This window comes from Vollenhovia emeryi, unplaced genomic scaffold (genome assembly GCF_000949405.1).
Source record: "Vollenhovia emeryi isolate VEMERY1.0 unplaced genomic scaffold, V.emery_V1.0 DF939167.1, whole genome shotgun sequence".
Taxonomy (NCBI): domain Eukaryota; kingdom Metazoa; phylum Arthropoda; class Insecta; order Hymenoptera; family Formicidae; genus Vollenhovia; species Vollenhovia emeryi.
Genome location: NW_011967199.1, coordinates 193,816 through 210,179, shown reverse-complemented (window position 1 = coordinate 210,179; position 16,364 = coordinate 193,816).

Below are 16,364 nucleotides of genomic sequence, written 5' to 3'. Positions count from 1 at the left end.
ATAAACTTTTAATCTGCAATTTTTTTATTAATGCTTGATTATGGTAGTAATATATGCATAGAAAATTTGTTTTATATCTTCGTCTAATTTGTGTTATACGGATGCTCTTTTCTCATCCTACTTTTACTCGACATTGTGAAAAATTACCAGTTTATTTTGGTATGTTTCATTCTAGTATTTTTAATTTTCAGTGTTATTTAAATATTTTTAATCTTCTAATGTATAGAGTCGTAGCATTATATTTATTGCAGTTCAACGTACTTGATGGATGAAGCTTTTGTAAAATATCTCGAGGCTTATGCAAGCATTTCATTTAGTTATGATATTTTTCTGCCCACTTAAATGTCGGCGGGATAACGACGAGGAAAATAACGGTGCGGGTCTCGCTCCGAAATCAGTCGTTCGATAAATCCCGTTTGCAGGATTTACTCGCGATTCGGCTGGCCGCCGGTACATCCAAAATGCTCCATTTGCAGCACTGTAAATTCTCTGTAGACCGATTTTTTTATTCCACTCGCCCCTATCTCGCTGTCTCTCTTTTACGCCACCGCATACCGGCCGCACTCTCGCGGCAGTATTTAATCCGTGCAGTTTATCAGCAAACCACAGCGAGAGGAGGGTCTCGATACACCCTGGAATTAATTCGCGAGATTCTCCCCCGCTCCCTTTCTCACTCTCTCCCGCGTTCTCCCTTCCCGGCTTTTTTATCCTCGCGGTAGCACAATGGCGTGTCGATCGGCCGCCGCTCGTCGATCATTCGGGATTAATGGACGCGCGTGGCGCGCGATTTTTTCTTGCGCTTTTCGTTGGTATCGCGCATCGTGTTGAATGCAAGAAAAATCGCTCGCCATGAAATCGAAAGGATCGAAGAGGGCTGAAAATCTCGTGGATGAGCAGATTACTTGCTGCTTACAGAAAAATTTTATGTTACGATACATTGCATTAAAAATTCAGTTTATGATGAAAATAATAGTACATATTTGCAGTCATACACAGATTTTTAAAAGAAACTTTTAAATTAACTTTTTTTTAAGCAAAATTCGGATATTTGGTTCTATATTTTGTTTTAAACAACTTTTTAATAAAAATTTTAATTACAAATATTAAAGTTCACTTAAAAATAATCATTAAACCTTTGTTTTTTAATTGTAACTCATGAAAATCAGAACTTATAACAATTTTAAATATTTTACCATTTTTATCATTCATATTCAAGAGTTGTTTCTAAAGATTATTATTTTTATTTTTAATGCATTATCAAATAGAAAGAAACATGTTTAAATAAATCTTTTTTTAATATTCGACAATTATATTACGAGATGATTTTAATTGTATTTCTTAAGAAGATTCACATCTCGAGAAATTCTCTTAAAATGTCAGTTATAAGAATTTAGATCGTATATTTAAAAGATATTTTCGTTGTATCGATTTATCATAAAATCATATGTGACTTTTAGTATAGCAGTGCATTTAAGAATAGCGTTGTATAAATATAAGGAAATATATATTTCACAAAATCGGAAATGATAATTTTAAAATAATATTTTACATCATATTTCTGAGATGATTTCTTTTTAAATCTAAACATTTAACTTTTCTTCACTTGCTGACTTCGTTCAAATATCTTATTTATTCTGACAAATTTGCTTCTTGATATACGAGCGGATGGAGTTCGAGGAAGATTGGATGTTGATATTTAAACGCTTCTCCCATCCTCTGGATTGAGAGAGGCAATATTCATGGTGTTAACAATGCGTTATCTCCCATAAACGGATAATTATAATTACCATTATAACGTGATAATTAGAGAGTGTAATGGAGTAATGATGAAGATAGAATCCTATATGTGTTACTACTAATAAGTGATTACACAATGTTAATGAACGTAAATTGTGATCACGGGTTTAAAAATATTGAAGGATTGTATTTTGGTAGAAAATAGAAAGTCAGAAATTCGTATAGCGGATGGAGAGCTCCAATAATTTATATTTAATTGTAATTGAATAAATTATCGCGGTATTATAATTTTTTTATAATTTATTGTATTCTTTTTTTGAGATTCTAGAACATATATATTAATAACATAAAATACTTTATTCTTTTTGTTAAAAGTAGAAATATGCAATGTTCTTATATGTTTTTTTATATGTTCTATCTCTTTTATACGTTCTTATCTTTTCATATATGTTCCTTTTCTCGTTTAGCGTAGATTCTGGTGACCGTTTTTAAAGACAAATTTGAGGAAATCTTTTTAAAACTCTTTTTGAGGACAAAAATGGTGTATTTTTAACTATACATACATATATACATATATATCTTCTTCGAAAAAGTTTTTATGAGTTTAATAAATCTGTTGTAATTATACAGTTAATAGAATAAAAAGAGTCGCGAAAAACTACTCTGTAAACAATATTGATTGGCATATTATCATAATGAAATGGATAATGAAATTCTTTTGTTTGTTGCATGCTACAGTAATTATTTCTATTGTTAATATTAAGATTAAATATGTGGGAAATATATATATATAATAAGTGTAATGGTTATACATATAGCAAGTAATTTAAACTTTCAAAAAGGCCACAGAAAAATGTTAAATTACGTACGCAAAGCAGAAAGAGTTTGAATATGTGTGTGATACGCGAATATTCTTTTGAAATTTATTTTGAATGCATACATATGTAATCATTCTTGCAATTTCATCGTCAGATCGTATATTACTCCCTTTCAACCTCTTACACCAACCACAGGGCGATGCAGTAAAATGCAAAATTTTTCAAAAGAATTAATAATTTACAAATTCACGTCGATGGCAAATGTGATAAAACAGAATATCGAATTCTTGTGCATAAACTTAAAGAGTAGAAGATAATTAAAAACGATTTGTGCAAGAAAGTAGCTTGCATTTTGCGGTTTCGTTTAAAAATTATATCATCTGTCGTTCGCAAAAAATCTCATCACATGTTGTATATTTATGTCGGATGTCTCATTAAAAGGTGCTTGTTAGCATCACTTAAAAGATTCAAGTCTTCGTTACGCGGCGCTCGTTTTGGAGTTGGGGGAATAACGTTGAGTTTTTTTATTTTTATGTAAGGCTCGACGATATTTTGCGTCGGTATGCGACCCTGGAGAACTGCAGGAGCAACATAAAACACGATCCTCATTGCGATGTCTCCCTGGATGGGCGAGGTTGTTGGGGGAAAAAAAAATCTAGGAGCGAAAGAGTTTGTGGAATGAGGGAAGGTCAGATGAAAACGAGGTCTGGGATCATGCTTTGTTTTTTTTGTGAGTTCTGATAATCAAACTTTTCATCAATTCTTCTGTTATTCTCTGATTGTCCGCCATTGTTCTATATTTTTTGTGTTTTGTATTCTTTATATCTCTTTTTATATTCGCTATACGATATCTCCGTTTTTACAATACTGCCTTTTCTGTGGATATCCAAATGAAAAGTAGAAGATATATTTTCTTCTTTTCTTTATAGATATAATCATATTTACTAGGTTTGAAAACGTATAATAATAGCATTTGATATTCGAGAGATTATATTTTGAGAATTTAAATTTTCAGAGATATATAAGAATAATAAATAATATAATTACGATAATCACTAATACATAATACGAACGTCTTGATGTAACGCGTGCATTTAGATAAATGCTTGTACTATCTTTGATTAAAGTTAATTAATTAGAGAGAGAGATTCATTAAGTCCTTTATACAGCTATTAAGAATATTAGTAACGAGCAACTATTCCGAGGACGTTATCTTGGTTCGATTTTGCAAGTTCAAGCTGCGTGCGACCTCAGTGCCACGGTATTGAATTGATTCATCAACGTCTCGCGAGTTCGTACTTCGTACTTCTGCGTTCTGAGTCTCTCGTGCAGGTAGTTTGGTGGCAAGACCTACCAACAAGTGATACAAGCAGTTCTGTGGTCGGACACTATGTACACGGCCGCGCTACTACGCCGTAAAGCGCAGGTCCTGTGATTACGGTCGACAAGAGCTTGTGGCTTACTCGCAAGACCTTCGCATATCAAACATTTGCGATAGAATCGTGGCGACGATCTCTCGAAAGTGGCTCTCTTACGCGTCTCACCTCGTAACTAATCAACCCTGGATCGTATCGACAGAACTCTGCCTACAATTTTCAGCCTCCAACAATATCCTCAACAAGTCGATAAAAAAATATATTTATTCTAGATTTCATCTGCTTTAATTGTCTCTTCCGTTGTTACTTTTTCCCCGATGAAAATGTAGATTGAAATAAAATGCTCATTACAATTAATTATGAAGTACAAAATGTACATTATTGCTAAACTGCATTATATATATTTTATTATTTTCGAATCTTTACAGTATTCAGCAGAGATCTCTAAGAAATGTTGAGTTTCTAGAGAGCGCCACTACTGCATCTTGCCATGCCGCACGGCTATCTTCATTAATTATATTACGACTTCGTCGGCAAATTTGCGTTTAATTGAATTCGTATTTGGTCACGATGAAGTTCTGTCAAAGCAACGCGTATCCCTTCCAATGTAGCGGACTCCTTCTAATGAGCGTATGAAGGCGCCGGCGACGCGACTCCGCAAGAAGATTTCCTTGCTGGCGCACGTAAACCGCTTGCAAACGGAGACGGCATAAAGTTCAAAGGATCCGTCGAAGTCCGATCCGATGGTGAGGAGAGGAAGTTCTTCACTTTGTCGCGGCCTCGTTATGTCTCGGAACTCTCGCTAACCGAGAATTCGGCTGCGCCCGTCAGAGTCTACGGTTACGCTCTTTGTCTACGAATATTATCATGTACCGGATGTATTGGATGTCCTCTCTACCTCCCGTTCACCTATGTAATGCCCTTTTCAAGAATTTCCTGAATGTTCCAAGTTGATCTTTCCTCGGCAAAATTTCATACGCGACTTTAAGCTCCTCGTCATACACAACGTTTTCCAATATTATTTTTCAATCTTTAAACTTGGCAATTAAATTTTCTGCGAGAGACGTCAATAAACGTGACAACGAGAGGGATACTTTCTGTGTTCTTATCAGCTTCCTTGGAATTTAAACGTTTTCGTTATCTTGTATAAGGTCTCGTGCACACGTATGCGTACACACATACGTGTGCGCGCGCGTGGGGATGTATGTGTGTGCATTTAAGGATTAAGCTTTTGCGATGCTTAACAATCTGCAATTCAAGTAATGTAACACAAATCCACTTACGGGAGATGAACTTGCGTCAATCGAGTGCTAGAATCGAAAATTAAGCGACATTGTTTCGCGATTGCGCTCGTAAATACTGCAACGTGATTATTTCGCGTGCGTTCAGCAAGTATTACCGGCGACAGGTTAAAATTTTCCCTAATGTTCTTCATTAGAACAATCGTCTTACGATTCCCAAGCTTTCAAGCTTACATGTAAATTACTCGTGAGATACGAATGTCGCGAACTTCAAAATAGTCCTTCGAAGTTCAATCCCCTTTATGCCCTTCCAGCTTTCATACTTTGAAAATTACGGGGTAAGCTTTAGAGTTTACATTGCTTAATATCGTATTTTCTCTCTAATTCAATATATTAAATGGAGGAAAAGTTCCTGTAATTATTAATCGGTTCTTTTCAACTGATTTATGATTGTATTTTAATTATTAGGTTCGTTAAGTTTAATCTTTTCAACGTTAGATATCTCTCTTTATAAGCAAAATTCTGTCAAGATAAAATCTAAATGAGGAACGAAGCTTACCTGTCTATCATCGAATCAGATTTATTGAAATTGTCGAGTTTACGAAGTTTCGTTTGTTACAATTACATATCGTCAGACAGGAACACTTCAAACAGTGAATCAGCATTGCACGCGAGCACGTTTGCGTCAAATTCGCGCAGCTTTCCTGCGAGGAGAGCTTGTAGCAGCCAACTGGAAAAAGGGACATTCGGCCGACTTTCGGTAAAAGCCCTCGATCATTCGTGCGTGAAAGCTCACAGTCGGCGCTCCTCTTTCTTCGAACGCTTTCAGCGGATCTCTCAATTTTACCTCAATTTTTTCTCAAAAGGCGCAGTAGGAATAAAAATGGTCTTTTTGTATTCTGTGTAGATTTTGAGTAAAGCGTCGGTTTGCCGGACATTGATAAAAGTTGAAACATACATAGATAAGAGTTCAGAAATCCTGCCTTTGGATACAGTAAATAATCTATCAAGTAACTGAAAATAATGTGCCTTGCTGTTTCTATTGTTGTGTATTCTGTTTCTGTATAGTATATATTCAAAAAATAATTGTACCCAGGAACTTACAATAATTATAGTATAATATAATTATTGTAATAGAATTTATATCTAATTTTGATGTAAGGAAAAAAATAGATTCAATTTTTTCAACAATTGGATAACAGAAATCACAGGCTACTGTCTCGTAAGCTCTCGAGATTAAGCTTTGCCTGCTCTTTAAGCGAGCGATCCTGTTAAAGTCCGCTGGATGAAAACCGAAAAGAGGAGGGGGGGGGGGAGGGAGGGAGATTTGGGGTTTAACAAACTATGGAGAAAGACTGAAAACGGAGCGCTAGCGAGACTTCGTGAGCCGCGGCTCTTTCTCAACAAATTGTAGTTATTGTTCCTGGGATGTTGATATCCAACTGCTGGATATGCGTATACTCGAAATTCGCATCCATATTAAAAATTTTCGAGCGAGTCCAATCACCGCTGTGTGAAACAACATCTGCAATTTTGTAGCTCGCGGATTTCAAAATTTGACTATAAGCATTAATACAACATTGCATTTCAAACTGAAAAAATGTTGAGAATCACGGAGGTAATATTTATCATTGAATACCTCGTATGGATTTAACTCAAAATGTAATGCCACGAATAAATTAACGAGTACTTGTCGTTGCCATCGATCTACACTATTATTTGTCATAAAATTATTTGAAAAAAAGCTGAAACGATAAGATTGCAATAAAGATGGAAACATCTTTACCTTTTTTCTCAAGTTATTTAAATATTTTTCAATCGTGTTTCAATCACGTTTTACATTGTTAATATTTTACGATGCATTCAATTGCTATTACTGAGATAATACAATTCCGATCTGATTAAAATTCATAACGTTCGAATTTTCAAAGGACCATTTGTGAAATAAGCGGCTCAATATTAATTCCATTTCGCACGTTCGCTCTGCTTTTCAAACATCCTTCAGGAATGCATCCCGAGAGAAGACTTGATGCGCTTATCGCAAATCTCCGGAGGTGCATCGTCGTGCACCGAGGAGAGAAGTGACGAGGGGGACGCTTCTTTCATTCGAGGAGGATTTTCCGAAGACAATATGTGGGGTCACGAGTGGCAAAACAATGGACCTCGAATACGAATGGGAGACAAAGTGCGCTCCCGAAAGTTTAAACAGCTTTGCGTTACTTTTTGCTACTATAAGCTGCTCTTTCCTATGCAGGCGGACGCGAGGAGAGTGCGTTGGATGACTGTTGCACAATCTGTACCGTTTATTTTTGTAAATCATGAACGCTGTATTGTTTTTACTTACGTATAGCGCGTATAGAATTTTAATTTTCCACAAATCAATTGTAATTATTGCGCCATTTCTATATCAGGAGGAAATCGTATAAAGTATATCGTGCTGATATTACAGATTTAAGGTAAAGTATTGTGATTTTACGTTTACGGTGCTTTGTTTCGCAAATTATAATAGATAATTTCTTTCGCGAAGCAAAACACTGATCTTTTCGGTAACGGAATAGCAGCGACAAAATTGCGCATATCTAGAACTAATGCACGTTATTGTATTACTTTCACTCGTGCGGCGTTGTGATGTTTCAGAATGCAATTATGCCACGGGCGAGACACGCGCGGCATATCCCACGAAATAAATTACGTTTTCGCAAAATAGATTTCGCTACGTTCACTGGTAAATTCGACGAATTAATCGTGCTGTTCTCGCAGTAGCACTCACAATACAAATGTTTCTCTTTCTAATTGCCTACGCATTATCGCTTTTTTTGCGCGTGTAATAACAAATTAATAAATATTTATACAAATTATACATACGCACACATTTTTTTAATATAACATTTTTCAATTTAACAACAAAAATTGTATACAATAATAATTGCATGTGCATGTACATAAAACTCTCTAGTATGTCATAAACTCATTAATAGTGATTAAATACAAAATTATAGAAATAAGTGAGAACTGTAGAAAAAAATGACAGAAATGATAAATTATTACAGAAGTTATTAATAAAAGTAAGAAACCACTTTTTCTCCTTAACGTGAAGTGTTGCAAGAATGTGACAAGATACAATGCAATTTTTATCGTGTCTTTTGTCTTCTATAATAGTGCAAGAATAGAAAATGCGATATAATAAATGTTTTAACCAGCAACGTGTATTCACGAATTTATATAATTTATGCTCCTGTGCATCTTGTTAACGCTTTTGTTTTAGTTTCGATACGGATATTACACTGTAATGATGATAAATATTCTGCAGATACCGCCCGCGAATATATATTTCGCACGAGAAATCCTATTCAACCCTGTATATCCACGTAATCCGTATTCAACCTTGATATCGCGAATAGCAAGCGGTTCAGCCTTTGCACGAAACTTCCTCGTCTTTAAAACCCATTGCTTCGCGATCCCACGGACGATACCGGAAGTCGTCCGGTGCTATTATGCAGCTTTTTAATCCTATTACAACGGTTAATTACCGTCTGGTGGCCGTTAGCGAGGCACGGACAAAAAAGGAAGGAGTCGACACCTTTCTGTAAGAGTATCATTTGTTTTCTCTTCCTTTTTAAGCCCGCGACCTTTTATCTTTCGACGAAACAAAAAGTGTGCGTCTAATTAACGATCGCCCTTTGCTCATTTTTTGGCGCTCGCTGAAATAGCGGGAGCAAAAGCGCGGAATCTAAGAAGAATTCAGCAGAGTTGTGTACAAAATGTTTCTGAAGTTGAGTATTTAAAAGAAATGTACGACAAAGGGGAAAGGAGAGCCATTTAATCCTTTTGTTTTGTCAAAATCTCTTTGTAAAAGAAGAAGTATTGTACTCCTTGTAAGAAATTGCATCTTAATCGGTGCAACTAGATTTTACATTGTCATAAAATTATTTGCAATAAAATCATTCCTCTCTTTCATTTGGAAAAATAGAGATTTTCTTTTTATAAATAGAAAAAATAGGAGAGAAATATAAAACCATCTTGGATATTATCAAATGTAAAAAAAAAGAGAGAATTCAACTCTATTGGCGAATGTGTACTTCGAAAAACACTACAGTTGCAGCTGGATTGTTTGTATTGTTACTAGTATCCTCGCAAAATATCAAGGATAATAGATTCCGGGACAAAAAAAACAACTCCATACTTTCCCATCTGCGTTACAGTACATTTCGATCCACGAGATGTCGGGGAAAAGTAGGTCGGACCGAGAATCCTTTCATGCGCGCGACAGGATTACGAATCTTACCTCTACGGTGCGAGGAGCACGAGAGGATGGATACCGCCATGTAATCCCTCGAAATTAAAATTTTAAGACGCGTCAGTTCTTCGTGCCCCCTGAGATGCCCCCTTCCCCGTTTTCTCGCGGCCCCCTTTTTTCTCGATTTAATCTCTAGCCGAGTCGTATCCTTTGAGATTCGTTAGAGGATGTCTCCAACACCCTCTTTTCTTCGTTCCCTCGGTGTCGTTCTCTACTATTCAACGAGCGACTCTCGACACACCTCTTCCCGGCACTTTTGCGTCATTCTGCTTATCTTCCTCAGTAGCTCACCGAAAAGAGCGTTTTTGGCGCCATTTCATCGCGATTCAGTCTTCGAATTCGTCTCTTCTGGCTACTTTCAGACGTTTAGTCCGACTGATTCTTTCTTTCTAAAAGCGTTCTTTTTATAATTTAAAATATCGGTTGGTAACGCATTTATACAGGTAACACATGTTAATTAAAGACCGCCTATTAAGTACATAGCGTTATTCCTTATAAAAATCTGAGTAGAGCAAAATGGTTCAGGACTTTTCGACTCCGATTTTTATAAGGAATAACGCTATGTACTTAGTGGGCGATCTTTAATTAACACCCTATATATGTCAGTTTTTCTTCAAATTTGCCTTTCAACGGCTCAACAAATCTTTATCGAAACACGTTGAGATTATTTATTTGTATTTTATCAGGTACGATTGTATTTTATCAGAAAATTCTTTCATATATGAGTTTCTATAATTTTTTTATGTATTAAACGTTTGTATTTCTCATTGAAGAATAATCTTGGCGTATATATAAAATGGTATGGATTATAAATTACTTCCTATTGTAATATAAGTACGTGTATTAATTTAGAAGTGCAATAGGGTTTATAATGAGGTTAATCTATGAATGAATGGCCCGCACTAGATTCTGCTACCGTGTTGGCTAATTAAGCGTTAAAGTCGATAAAGTACTATAAATGCGCTTTATCTTGCTAAATATGAACCACTATTTATACGCCTCTTCAATTATCACATATCGAAATGTTACAATTTAATCCAAAATAGATTTCATCAATTTGTATTATAATATATTAGATCTGATATTTCAAATGACTCCATTATGGATAATAATACGATTGTAATTACGGATGTATCACATGTACTATATGTAGCATTACACATTTTCATTTTCAGAAGTTTCCATTCGTGATTAGTGCCAGATATATTTGTCTCAAAACCGAGGAGAAATTTTGTAACATGTTAAATGTCCTGCAAGGTAGTAAATACCGTCTGCACATAATGAAAAATTATAAATTAAATTTACGCAACCGTCGAGACGAAACAACGATATTAATTTTGCAACTGTCAAACATTCACCAGAAGCAAAGAAATTTTGCGTTTCGTGAATTTTCCATCTCCCCGTTCGTGTGGCTGCATAATTAACGACTGATTTTTAACGACATCATTAAAAAGTGACAGGGAGAATTCAACGTTTGCCGACAACGCTCGCTTAATAAGTTCGGCGTTGGCAGTTTCGCTTCTCTCGCAGCGTTGTCGTCATTCCTTCTCCCTTTCTTCTCGACTTCATTTTACAAGTTGTCACAAGTCGTAGGATTTAAAAGGGCTGTTCGAGGGCTTAACTTCGCCGCTTAACGGATACAGAGTGAGAGTGAAGTTGCGCGCGAGGAGAAGTGCTCGAGTTTGAAACAGCGACTCCACGGGTCAGAGAAAAGCTTGAAATTATGAATACGCCGAGATTCGGGAATTCACAGTTATGTTTTATAACGGCACGTTGTTATCGTAATAATATAGAATCGAAATATGAAAGTATTTCACTGTTGGTAGCCCAATTAAATTTATTACAATGGAATTTTTTTGTGGTAACAGAAGAATGTTAAAATAATTATACCCCGAGGAAAGTTAAAATAATCTATGTTTCAGGGATGTATTAAGATTTTTTTTATAAATGTGGCGCATTAATTGTTTCGATAAGTTTAATCTACGCGATAATTATATGGCGCTACAAATGTCTCTAATATTAATAATTGTAAAATTGCAATTAATCTAATGCATATGTAATTATTAATATATACCTTTGAATTATTTATGCTTTCTTGATTGAGTGCGTGTATAATTAAAGTCGATATTGTGTACTTTATGTTCTGTATAATTAACGTATTGTGATATAATGCAATGTCCATATAATTTTGTTAAAAGTAAACAAAAACTGAGCTTTTTAAAAAATTAAGAATCTCATATTTGACAGTAGAACTTAATTAAAAAATTTTTATCAGAAATAATGGTAGTTGCAATTTTTACGTATTTTACTTTACGTTTACTTTATGCAGAAAGAAGGAATATGCGAATTCGCCACATCAATTTTGTGAAATATTTAACGAAATAATTCCCGATGTTTCATATTGTGTCGGCTGTAATATCTTTTTAAATAATTCCGATAAAAGAGAATTTGATAAATGTACGAATCGTCGCATCTTTGAAGGCAATATTATTCTGGGAATGATTTGACAATGAACTGCGTCCGTAGACATTTAGGACGTGCCATCCTTTCTGAAGACCAGTTTATAATATCATTTTTGAACAAAAGGAGGAAAGCGTTCATAAGAAAACAACACGATTATCACATTAGATTAAACTAACTAGTTATATATAAAGCAATCGAGATATTTTTTGAATCAGATAATTTAGTTCTTTTTCAGCGAAATAGAATATGGATCGCGTATCATTTCGCAGATGTTTCACGTTTCATATTTTTCGATAAAGCCGTTTTTACAATAAAAATATAATAAAATGCAAAGAAACATATTACTTGTTTTTACGTAAAAAAATACCATTCCACAGTTTCCTACCAGCTATTCTCTAAGAAAATAAATCTTTCTTTAATAAATGATCTAGAGGTGAACTGTGATTTAAAGATTTCATCAATATTCATCCGCAAGTTTTTGTCGAATCGGCTCGGGAGAGAATGAGAGAATACTTGGAGTCTGCAAACGCATAATTGCAGATAAACCGGCGGACGTGTTCGTGCAACTTCGCGCTATAAGGCTTTAACGGCACGAAGAAACGCCTGGCTTGCTTCTAGCCGGGCAGGAGCGAGCGAAAGGGACGGGCATGCCTAAAGTGCATGGGCAAACGAACAGCGATCCCGGGGGAAGTTTGAGGTGGCCGGCACTCGAGGGAATGGATTATGGGTCAAGATAGGGCGGAAGGGAAGATTGCTGGTAGAGGCACACAGCGGCGTAGCCAAGTGATTGTGTAAATCAAGAAGGCACTTAGTGCGCCTGAAATTCTGCTCTACGGAGCTTCTGGTTCAATCAGCTGCCAAGGATTACGCAAATATTCTCGACGGACTCTCGAACAGTTGTTTTCAAAAGTAAATTCTTACATAATCAGGTTTTTCTCTATTAGAAGAGGAATGAAGGTGAATTACTAGGAACATATTATTTATCTGCCACTTCTTTCGTTATGTGTGTGTGTGTGTGCGTGTGAATTTGAATAATTTGATGATGATATATTTAAAACTGATTTTTTATGAAAAATAACTGAACGTTACTTGACATGGAAATACGTTCAAACACGAAATATTTAGGCAATATACCAGTACAAAAAAAACATAAAATATGAAGAAAAAAGATTATAGAAAATTAGTATTATTCGACCTAACTGGCAATAATTTTGACTAAAAAGATTTATTATTAAGACTATTTAAAAATAGTAACGTCCAATTCAAATAGAAAAAGGGCATTTTCAAGATGATTATTATAATCTATATATGCGTGATGTACATCACATTTATTATCGCCCTTCATCTTTTGCTTTTATAAGAGAATCCATCCGCAAATCTTTTGTACCTGTCTTTTTTGTCCCCAGCGGGCGAGCGGGCGTTTCTATTGCCAACCAAGTCATGTACAAACAGTTTCTTCGCGAAATTCCATTGCTTTTCGCACGGCACACAAACACAATTGCACGCGCGAAGTTTTCCATGGGGACCTCTTCGGCTTTTTCCATTTGTTCATATCAGATAAGTCTCTCGCTTGCGATAACTTTGTTTCTCGCAAAGTTTCGTCCGGCGCGCGTACAACTTCCGGTTCTCTTTCGCTAGTTCGCTCGCTATCGCTTCCGTCTGATTCTCCCTCGGCCGCTACTTGTCCCTCATCCCTTCATCGAGACTGGCTTTCATGGGAGAATTCGAGCCGTGTGATCGGATAACGTTTAAACACTCGTTCACTTGGCGAATGCTTCGCGAAACGTAGCGCGCGCGACATTTCCCGTCACTCTCGGATCTACGATCTAAATTTTCAGACTGTAGAACGTAAACACTGAATATCAATTAACGTGCAATACTTATCGCGATGTCAAAGTCGTTTTCACGGACTCGAATTTTGATCTTACGAAATTTCGATCTTAAGTAGCACAATTCCTCGATGGCCACTGGTAACGAGAGAAAGACGGGAACGACGAGAAGAATTTATGTGGAATCTGCGTTTCTTTTGCGCAGATAAGACGGAAATCGAATCTGTCGTCCGCACGCGCGCCCACACGCGGCACGTATACCTGGCACGAATGATCTTTGATATATGCTCGATTTGAGGAATCTATTCGCGTGCTCGATTAAACGATTGTGCTTGTTCGAGGGGCTCGAGGGATGAAAGCGCCATTAGGAAGGACAATAAGCGAATCATAGAACGGCACAAACGAGAAAAAGAATGCCAATGTCTGGAAGACTATGAGGAATTGAGAGAAAAAAAAAGTAAGCTGAAAGCTTGCGATTTTATTCGAAAACTCAACGATTAGTTTCCGGCGATTTAAACTAAAAATTAAAACTTGGTCAAAGTCAGCGAATTTCGTTCAAGACTTAAGCCTTTATTTTGGGAACCCTCGATAATTTATTTATTTGTTAAATCTTTACAACGTTACGCTTGAGGAATTCCCGTAATGTAAACTTCTCGGTGTGGAAATTCGATCTGTATCGCTTAATGAAACACCATGTATGTGCATATGTATAATTGTGTGGATGTGTGTACGCATCCTACATTCCTGACATTGTGTTCCGTGTCAGCTGCGCTTAGTGCACGCGACTATAGACATGCACGCACGCATGCACGCACGCCGGGCTTTACGCCCGCGTCACACGACGATTGTCTTCACGAGTATCTCAATAAGTCACCTGTTTAACCTGTTTGACATTATGTACTTTGCCGTGAATACGATACATATCACAGGGGTAAATTATTATTGTTGATACACTCCACGTGGTGTAGGCTTGGAGATTTAAGAGCGTTTTACAGGAAAATTGCGGCAATTAGAGTCGGTCATGCGAATTTTAAGTCGAGAACACGTCACTGAAGAACGCGTGATCGTGTTAAACTCGAAATTAATATTTCTGGCGTTTAGTCACGAGAATTGTTCGAATAAAGTGGGAATTTCGAAAGTCATTATTGGAAAATTAATACTCATCAGTCTGTATTACCGTTTCTGTAAATGAAGCCGAATGCGATATGCTTGATTAAATGGCGCGCGAAATGCGATACAAAATGAGAAAGCGGAGATTAATTTGCGAATTTTTTTGCCAATACGATCTGCTGGTAACAAGATCGCTTCGAATCACAGGAAAAATAACACGTTGCTGCATTCCGCTCGCTTTGCTCTGCTATTCTTTCCTCTTACTTCGCTACTATATTATCATAAATAACATTGACACCGGAAGACTGCTGTACAATTCAACATGGCGATCTTAAACTCCATTAAGCAGGAAAAACTAGACGCGAAATTTTTTCATTTCGACTCAATGTAATCACGCCGCAATATACCGTGTAACGAGTAACGCAGTGACTTCGATAAATGAGGAAGCCGCGTAATCCCACCTACTGTTTGATCTCGTCAGATTCTGCCAAGTCGCTGGCAAAGCCGAGTCCTGGACCAGTTCGCACGTCCTACGTCCGTAAATACCTGTACTGCCGCGGGCGCGTCCCTGCAGGATGCTGCTGGGACGCGCCTCCCTTCTCGACTTCGCACACTGCCGCCCTTGTCAGGCACCGTGCCCGAGAGTCGCTCGGGCTAAGCAATTTGTTAATGGCGATAATTTAGCAAAGCGGATTAAAGCGCCGCCTCGGCGCGGCATTAATCAATGTTAAGTCTCATCCGCAAACCTATGACGCGAGCTTATGCCAAACGATCGACTGCAGCTTAATAGACACGAGTGCACTTGGGAAATCGGATAAAAAAACGCGTGTACTTTCAAAGAAGGATCAATTTTATGTGCCTCCCACGTCTTTATCTGCCTTAAAATATTTACGCGATAAGAGAAAGGATGAAAAAATCCTTTCATGGTTTCAAATGGCTTACGGAAACAATCATAAAAATCAGATCACTTGTAGTGAAATATTTATGAAACGATGTGTTAAGTATAGTTTATAAATTACGAAATTAGTTAAATGAGTAATTGTTAAAAAATAAAAATGAAACATTTGTTTTAATCTATTCCAAAGCTAATAATTATGCATTTATGAATACACAACATTTATGTTAATTTTTTAATAGAATTAATTTATTGTTTTCTTGTTAATTTGTTGTATTCTTGTTAATTTGTTATATTCTACATATTGTTTATGAGTTATGAGTTTATTATACATTATGTTATATTCTCTTTATATAACTAGAACGTAGCATCGCGCGCTATTTAACTTCAATAGAAGATAGCAGAGAAGTTGAACGATTACATGCATGTACGGAAACTAATGTTCAAATATTATATACGATTGTTGAAAACACAGCAATATAACATACATAGTGACGAAAGAACAAAAAGTAATTACAAATAATTAAAATATATGGATGGATTATAAAAGATTAGAATAAAATTGGTGCACATTATTAAAATACATACAATTAACAAT